The sequence below is a fragment of the Microtus oregoni genome, unplaced genomic scaffold (assembly GCF_018167655.1).
Source record: "Microtus oregoni isolate MIOR12 unplaced genomic scaffold, Mior012 000067F_008, whole genome shotgun sequence".
NCBI lineage: Eukaryota > Metazoa > Chordata > Mammalia > Rodentia > Cricetidae > Microtus > Microtus oregoni.
Genome location: NW_024543961.1, coordinates 39236 through 48713, shown reverse-complemented (window position 1 = coordinate 48713; position 9478 = coordinate 39236). Strand labels below are relative to the sequence as shown.

Genomic DNA, 9478 nt, shown 5'->3' with positions numbered 1-9478 from the left:
CTAATGTTTCTACTGCTTGCAGTCGCCATCTGTGTCCTCTTCAGCCGCCAGCCCAGCAAGCTCCCCTTCCATACCTGTGTTCAGCTAGTGTGCAGGTCATCTGTTCCTAAGCTGCTCTGGACCCTGGGAATAGGGCAGGGACTGGACCGGCGTTTTGCCCTTTTCTGGACAGAGGGCGACACACTTCTTTCTCCTCTGTGTCCACCCCTGCAGTGTCCTTTGAGAGAACAGAGGGATTTGAGTCCTGGCTTCAGCTTTCCTTAGACCGAAGGGTCGTGGGATTGCACACTGTGTGTTCTTCGGTGAAAATCACATTCTATGGGCATGGCAAATGGCTCCTTCCTCTGGGCAGCCTTGGGGGTGTCCAGTGTGGGAATCCTTGGGGAGTCTCCAATGTGGGCCCATGCCTGGCCTCCCAGGTCTGCCCCACGTGAGGCCTTTAACATATCTCCACCCATTTTCCAGATAAGTCCCTTTGCTCTTCTTGTCCCACAATGATACCACCTTAAAATGGGGGACTGGAAGGTTTCCTGAAGTGGAGTAACTCTTTAGATGTGCTGAAGTAGCCACTGTTCTTACTCTGAATTCCTAACAAGCATCCTTTGGCTATGCAAAGTCGGTTCTTTTAAAATTACATGAGGTGAGGTGTCAAGCCAGACTCGAGTGGAGATTTGTTCGTTTGTTTGTTTCAGAAAGCCAAGGACTTGCATGAACATGGCAAAACTCTCATTGGTGGCGAAGAAAGTGAAGTGAAGAAACAAATCTCCAAGGCGCAGGACAGAGTTATCATGGAAAGTGTAAGTCGTGGGTCTGTGATGCTGTGTGCCTCGGAATGGCTTCCTAAGGGCAGAGATGGAACAATGATCCCCTAACTCTCCGTTTTCCCACAGCAAGAGCAGGATGTGTCGGTAGTTGAAACGTACCTTCAGTCCCTGGTCCTTACAGCTGTGAAGAAACCTTCTGAAGCTCACCTGGAGGAGGCACAGGGAGCAATAGCCGTGCCCAGAGGGTGTTAGTAGTAGTCAGTGCAGCTCCTTTCTCTTTACTTTGTCGGTTAGAAATAAGACTGAGACTCTGTTGACCATGAAGTGAACCCCAACAGTTCTGTGAGTAGCAACATTTAAGTGTGGACCCTCCTGACCCTGACATTCTCCCCAGCAGGGCCAGTTACATTCAGGAAGCCAATGTCATTTGATTCTACGACAGGCTGCTTTGGTTCTCTGTCACCTGCCCAAAGTGAATGTTACCTTGCTTATTTCAGGAAGAAATAAATAACGGTGGGATCCGCCTTTCCGTGCTTGCTTTCATCCATTCATGAGGTCACAGAGCCAACTGCATTGCAAATGGAAAACCAGCCCCACCTGCTCACTCAGACGTTCAGTAGAGCACAACTCTGTAGTTTTGTGCTCAGATGCGCTAGACTGTTAACACGGTTCCCGAGGCAGAGCCAGATCTTCACGTGTTGGCTTAGAGCTTGCAGTGGGGCTCTGGCTTTTCCCAAAGACATCCAGACTCATTTCTGGCATTATTCAACACTGGCTGGAAGATCCCTGCCCTTCCCTTTGGTCAAAAATATTTTATCTGTGAGTGTGTGCATAGGCACTTACAGTTTCAGTATTTTCGGTGGGTGTTTCCACGAGCATTTTCTAGTGTTCTCTTTAGAGTTTAATTTTACTCACCTAGTTCTGCGTGTGCGTGCGTGTGTGTTTGTCTGACTCTTGTGTCATTCTCTTACTCTTGTCCTGTGCTGTATCTTTTGAAGGAATCCCGAGAATCTGTGTTCAGTACATTTGACATTTATCTTCCTTGTTGAGTCTTTGCGAGCATATTCCCAGTGTGTGTCGGTACCAGGAAGGTCAGACTTTAGGCTCAGTTCCCCTAGGGCTTGAGTTACAGGGGGTTGTGAGCTACCCAAAGTCGGCGGTGGCTAGCTGAATCCCAGTCTTCTGGAACCACAGCTGGAGCTCTCAACCATGGAGCCATCTCTCCAGCCCTGTTCAGCACACTTGAAATTGCTTGACCTTTTACCCGGAGTTTGTGAGCTAAGCCTATTCTTTGTGTAGATTACAGAAATGAATCTATGATGGAGAACAAAAGCCTTCTGGGAGGGGAGAGAGGAAGGAGGATCACATTCTCCTGTCCTTCCCGTCCTGTGGCTCTGCCTACCACTCTTTGTCCCAAATTTTCATGGTGAATTCTAGTCTTCCTTTGAAGGCCAACCTGATGGATTTTTTTCTTTTTTACAAAAATGTTACGTGTGTGTGTGTGCACGCACACGCACACGTACACAGATAGGACAGAGGATAGACCTTGGGAGTGAGTCCTGAAGTTGTCGGACCTGGAGATTGGACCCAACTCATCAGGCCTGGTGGAACGTGCCTGTTCAGCCATCTTACTAGCCCATTGACTTTACTACCACATACATCCCTCCATCCCTCCATCCCTCTTCCCTCCCTCCATCCCTCCTCTCCCTCCCTAGTATTCCCTTCCTCCTCTTGTGTTTCACCCTCACCCCTGCCGTGTGTGACTGTGTAGGGCAAAGGCTGACACTGCGTATCATCTGTAACCCCTCTTTTCCCAGACAGGATGTGATATTTATTACTGAACATGATTTAGTAGGGTAGAGGGTAGCACCACAGTAGAAGCCCTGAGGAGTGTGGGGCCCGCCAATGCCCGTGGGACCAGGATTGGTGATGCAGCTGACCCCTCGGCCATCAGGAACGAGTCACTTCTCAGCGACTGTGTCCTTCAGATCAATCTACATTCAGTTTAGTGAAGCCTCACCTCTTTGAGAGAGACAGACAAAGAAGAACTCAGTGAGGACGACCAGGGCAAGAAAGTGGGAGGAAGGGGCTTAATAACACCACTTGCCTCTGGCAGCACGGAGAGCTTGAACTTGGCTTTACTTAGGGCCTCCATCCGATGTTCCTTATTCTGAGGCATGATTCAGGTGGACGTGATGGCCTGGACAGTGAGACCCCTGGCCGTGGTGACCTGAGGCTTCCCTAGGGCACAGCGAATACCTGTCTGGGGCCTAGATTGGAGGCGACATTGAGGTCAGAGCTCGAAGAGCCTTCAGAAGATTGTCTCCAAGGTCCCTTCGGGGAGCCCATACAGGCAACAGGGTGAGGTCACTCCGAACGAGTGTGCTGTTGGCAAGCATTGCACACCAGGCCCCAGTGAGAAGCTGCTGGCAACCGTTGCACAGCGGGCCCCGCTGAGAAAGGGGACCTCCCGTGCAGCTTAGTTGGCTGCAGATTTACCTTATCTTTTAAGACACAGTCTCTCAGTGAACATGAAACTCACTGATTTTGTCAGGCGGAGTGGCCAGAGAGCTTTGCGGATGGATCCAGCACTCTGTCCTCCACGCCAGACATGCTGGCTCTAGGGTTTAGGAGTATTGCTGTGCCTGGATTTTCCGTGGGCGCTGGTGATCTGAACTCAGGTTCTCATGCTTGCATGGGAAAACCTAACCCACTGAGCCATGATCCTTGCCCATCTTTAATTTTATGGTCAGTAACATTAGTGTTAGAAATGAATGACATCTGCGGTGCCATTTTATCCCACGTACACATGTGCATGGATGGTGTGCAGCCTCGCCATACTGCTACCTTCTCCCTTCTCTCAGATGCTACAACTCACAAACCTCTTCACAGCCTGGCCTATCCTACTTTCTGCTCCCTGGGTTTCATTGTGTTTGTTTGTTTGGTTGGTTGGTTTTCATTATGAGATAAAAGGGAACATGTGACACTTGGCGTGGCTCTCTTGCTGCTCTGTGATGTCCCGTTGCATCCATTTGCCTGTGGATTACAGGCTTTCCTTTGCTTGTCCCTCATGCGAATGTGCAATGTCATGTATGTGTTAAATACTGTATTCTGTATGTAACACAGCATTTTCTTCATGCCGTATTCGTTGATGGCCACCCAGGATACTTCCTTGAGCTTTTCAATGTCTCCTCTAACTATAAGGCAGCGTGTCTTTGTTGGTTTATGTTGTCAGCGTGGCTGGACTGACAGACGTCTAGAGTAGAATTAGGGAAGCTCACTTCTGGTGTGTCTGTTCTAGAACCATTGTCAGAGAGGACGGATTTCCCAGGAGAGTAACAGGGGAAGGTCTCTCCCTGGGTGTGGATTTTCCATGCAGTAGTCTGGGAGCCCAGGCAGAATTAAAGAAGAGAAAGCCTGCCAGGGCAGCCTAACTCCATCCTTCCTGAGCAAGAGCATGTAGTACCATCACCATCACTCATGGCCACAAGACTCCAGAGCCTCCAGCCATCTAATGGAGATGCACAGCAGCTACAGTCCAGGGAGCTTCCAGGCCTGGATTGCAGCTACATCATTTGTTCTCCTTGAGCCGAGGCTTCCAGCTTGTCAGTTTAGCTGTTACTGAATTATCCCACTGTCTGGCATGCAGAAAGCCATTTGTGGACAATCCAGCACCCAATTGGGTAAGGCATTCAAAGAATTCCAGCCACCCCGTGAATGTGTGTGTGTGTCTGTGTGTGTGTCTGTGTGTATGTCTGTGTCTGTGTGTGTGTACATTTCTCTATTGGTTCTATTCACCTAGACAGCCCTGACTTATACCGGATTCTCTCTTATGCGTGTGTTAGGATGAGGGGTTTAAGTTTAATTGGCCATGTTCATTAGGTGAAGCAAAGGGGGCTTCTGATTGCTGGACTTTGGTAGTCAACCTCAGGAAGAGGAAGTGACCACATGAGTGAATGGACCTTGGTGGCTAGCTTTAGGAATGTCATCTAACAGTCTTCAGCAAGGCAGAGGGAATGGGAGAGAAGGGCAAAGCCTGCCAGAGCCATGCACACCAATTTCAAGCTAGCCAGAGTCCCTTCAGCCATCCACGTTGGTGCCAGGACTAGAGAGAGCAAACTCGACATGGCACCTTTTGAGAGTCCTAAAACCCATGGATTGCAACCTGAGGGCTGCAGACCCTCGGGGGTGGGGTGTCAAATGATCCTCTCACAGGGGTCGCCCGAGGCCATCGGAAAATGTAGATATTTCCATTTCTGTTCATAACAGTAGCAAAATTAGAGTTATGCAGTAGCAATGAAAACGACGTTTTGGTTGGGGTCACCACAACACGAGGGACTGTATTAAAGGGTTGCAGCATTAGGAAGGTTGAGAACCACTGCTTTACACTCTCAAAGCCCACCTCCAGTGACACACCTCTGCCCACAAGGCCACCCTTCCTGAGCCTCCCCAAAAGCAACACCAACTCGGGAACAAGAATTGAAATATCTGAGACTATGGAGGTGCATCCCCTTCTGACTACCATAGCCCTAATGCGGCTGAAGGCATTGCAGCCATGAATCAAGCCTCACGATAAGGGCCCTTATGGGGGGACACGCCCTGGAAAGCCTCCTCGAATCTAATACATGGGCCCTGTTGGTCCCTGCTTCATGCATGCATCTATGTGCTGGACAGCCTCCCTCGTGAGCACACATTCTCCTGGTCTGCCTCATGCAGGCACGCCTCTGAGGCATCTCTCGGGCATGGCTCACGCATGAGCTTGCTGTGCTCACCTTTATGCCTGCTAAGCCCGCCACTCACGTGGGCATGTGCTAGGCCCCACCTGCTGGAACACCCTCTCCCAGCCAATCATAGAGATGCAATCTTGGGGAGGAGAGGGACTGGTTCCATATGTCCTCTTTCTGAGGAGAAAGGCACTGGGGTGATAATGGCTAGGTGGGTGATCGGATATTGGGGGATGCTGTGCTGAGGTTTTGCGGGTAATGAGAGAAATGAAAAACCGGTCAGACTGATCTAATTGCTTTCCACCACGCTGTTTAGGCTAGGCTAAAACATTTCATATGTGACAAAGGCCATCTAGTAGGAGACAGTAGCACATGGGAGAGCATTGCCTTAGGATAGCCTAGAACTGGCCAATTAAAAATATGTCCAAAGTATGCTTCATCTACATACCCCAAGGACAGATAGGAACCGGCCAACCAAGGACATACGTATGTCCATACTTCATTTGTGTAATGATACGCTTATTGAATATCGCACCCTTTTGTCTCGATCCGTAGACTGGGTTAGGGTCCAGGAGGGACCCCTGAGAGATTCTACCTGAGGTCTGACTGTTCGCTTTCAGAAGCTTCTGGACAGAATTGGGGAGGGAGAGGATAGGGAGCCACCTGTGGAATTTATACCTTTGACTTGGAGTGTCTTTGGGCATATCCCACCTTGGAGGAAGGATGGTCTTCCCCCGGAATTCCAGGAAGCCTTGGGAGTCTGGTCGTCTTAATTTGTCTTGTGATTGTTCTCGTTCGCTTCCTTTGTGGGATATTTCCCTATCTTCCCAGACCCGGAACTAACATAACCAACAACATGGGAACGACTTGCTCTGCTCCTTTGGATTTAACCCTTGCACACTGGCAGGACATGCAGGACACCGCGAACAACAATAGCTAGCATGACTGTGAAGTAGCGTAAGTGGGTAACATTTTGCTCTGTTGAATGGCCTACTTTCAATGTTGGCTGGCCGGCAGAGGGGTAGAGGAAATAGATTGTCGTCCCCAAACTGGTCACCCAGACCAGGTTCTTTACATTGTGACTTAGCAGGGATTGATAGATCCGGTGGAGAGTCCCTGTCCTTGGGTTAAACAGAGTCAGGCTTACCTGTTGATGCCAGACTTTGGTCTCCTTCCTGCCTTTAGTTTCCTTCCTCTCTAAAATCCAATGGTGGCTGGTGGCTGTTTGGAGAGGCTAAGGAGATGAGGCCTTGCTGAGGGAAGGAAGTATGTCGCTGGGGTGTGTGTAAGGGGGGGTGGCCTTCAGGTTTCAAAAGCCTCCTTTTTCACTTGACTTCCTGGGTTGCAGTTTGAGATGGGAGCCCTCAGCTCCAGCTTCCAGCGGGAGGTGCCCTGTGTGCCACCTGCATTCCCTGCCATTATGGACCCTACCACTCTGGAAGCATAAACACCTAATAAACTCTTTCCTCTCTGTTGTTGCCTTGGTTATGGATTGTATCACAGCAATAGAAGCCCTAACTAAGACAGCCTGATAGAAGACCTGAAGGGCTGGTGTGGGAGTCCCCTCTGTGTGCTGTGATTACCATTAATGAATAAAGAAACTGCTTTGGACCTATGGCAGGGCAGAACTTAGCTAGGTGGGGAAAACTGAACTGAATGCTGGGAGAAAGAAGGGTGGAGTCAAAAAGATGCCATGGAGCCACCACCAGAGACAGAAGCTGGGAACTTTACCTGATAAGCCACAGCCACATGGCAATACACAGATTAATACAAATGGGTTAAATCGAGATGTAAGAGTCAGCCAATAAGAAGCTAGAGCTAATGGGCCAAGCAGTGATTTAATTAATACAGTTTCTGTGTGATTGTTTTGGGTCTAGGCAGGAAGAACTAGCGGCCCCCTTCCTACTACAAAGGTTCGGTCCCACGCATGGGTGCTATGTCAGCAAACCTAACTGTATCCTCTGGAAGGTGGCCTTTATCTGCATGAGACCCTCATGTCTATAAAAATAGAAATAAGCATCTGAGGTTACTCTGTTGGATCAGGGTGGTGAAGGTGACTGACCATTAAGGGACTCCACGGTGAGGCTCCAGCCATGGCAATCAGAAACTACCTTCCTCTACAGCCCTTGGGGAGCAGAGTGTGCATCGTGAGACGTGCCTGATGGCCATCCGTCAGGCATGCATGCAAGCCTGGATAGGCCACCGTACTCATCAGACCATGCTGTACCTGCCTCGCGTGTGAGCACGCCCTTCCAGCCAAAAAGGGGTGCATGTCCATCGGAAAGGCTGGGACTAACTATCTGTGGCTGGTTTCTGAAGGGAAGGAAGCTCTCGAAGGTGTGGTTGGGTTAGGATCACCTAGTGAATAACTGGGTGAAAGGGCATCTTCTGGCGAGGTTTTAGGCAAGTAATGCTTGAACCACAGCCCCTGGGGTTGGATGGTGGGGATCCCGGGGAGGCTTGCTCAAGAGGGCCTGTGATGTGATGTGCCTGTGTCTGGCCTTAGCCTCGAACTGGACTAGACACCTCTGGAGCATCAGAGGCGAGGTTCGAGAAATAGAGGGCCTGGGAGGCCTTAGCCGGACAGGGTGTTAGAGGAGGGACGTGCGGTATCCAACAGCTGGCCCCTGTGTACTATTCGGGGACAGGATGAACACCTGAGACCTCTGAGATACAGCCACGGGCCATCAGCAACCAGAGCGCCATTTGGAGAGAAAAGCACAGTGGACCTCTCAGGTATGCTCAACTGCTGTGCCCCAGGGTAAACGCCTGTCTCTGACTGATAGATCAGCCCAGCCCTGGAGTCTCGCCTGACCTCTCCCTGTAAGTGCTTATGTTTCATGTCCCGAGAGCAGCCCATGGGACCCACTGGCCCCCATGGCACATATACGCCCCTTCCCGTGGCATCCAATCAGAGACAGACACATACACAGGAAGATGGGCTTAACTGGCTGTGACCAAGGCCCAATGAAATGAGGCCGTGGCCCATGCCTCAAGGGGAGGGCGTGACTGGTCAAGCTAGGCGTGCTGAACCCCTTGGCGCATGCGCATCATGTTGGCCCGCCCCTGCGCGTGCGACAAGGGGTATCAGGCCAGCCAATCAGAGAGTGTTATATTGCGAGGTGGGGCCAGACTAAACGTGGCCAACCTCTGAGTGGAGGGAAGCTGTCTAGCGGAGCCGAGGCACGTAGGTGAGTGGCGGGGTTTTTTGTTTCTTTGTTTTGGGGGTTTCGGGATACCGTGCCAGTGCTCCTGGGGTGGTTTAGAGGGATCAGGAAGACGAAAGCTCTTGACGCAGGACAGAGGGACCACAGAGCGAGAGGGGTCAGGGTGGCCTGTGAGGTGACTTCGGGAGCCTCACTTCCACTTCAAGCTGCAAGAGGCGCCAGAGGCAAGAATGAAAAGAGGTGATGAAGACAGCTGAGCCCTAGAACACTGGGTGGGGCAGAGTCAGGGGCCTGAGAGAGGCGGTAGGGACTCTCCACATCTGCTGTTTTGTGTTCCTTTCCTTCCTGGGGTCTGTGGGTCCTGACAGGACAACTGGGTCCTCCTGCGATGCTTCCACTGGCAAGAGTTCGACAGGCTCACCGGTCTGAAAGGGAACTCTGGGCACTTTAATCAAGCACATAGGCAACTGTAGGGCCCGAGTCGGGAATGGGCGACTGATGGACAGCGTCACACCTGTGCGAGGGCCTGCAGGCAGCCTCAGGAGTGCCAGAGGTGGGGCCTCTGTCTGACAGGGGCGGGAAAGGAGCCTCTCAGAGGGGCATTCTCAAGTGTGGTCACCGAGGTGAGTGGACAGGGTAAATAGCAGACTCGATCGCGAGCCCAGGTCAGCAGGGATGCACAGCCCTTTGGGGGAGGAGAGCGGGATCTTGAGGAGGAAGGGCGCAGGTTTATCTGTGAGGTGAAGTTTGAAAGACCCACTTTTGCCTGGTAGTGAAATAGGACGCTGAAGGCAGTAGAGGAAGGGGTTCTGAGGGTGGCAGG

The 9478-nt window shown here is 51.1% G+C and overlaps 1 pseudogene; it reads right to left on the bottom strand.

Moving 5' to 3' along the window:
- Positions 1-3081: 3081 nt before the first annotated feature.
- LOC121440385 lies at positions 3082-3257 on the bottom strand (annotated as a pseudogene).
- Between the last annotated feature and the right edge of the window lie 6221 nt (positions 3258-9478).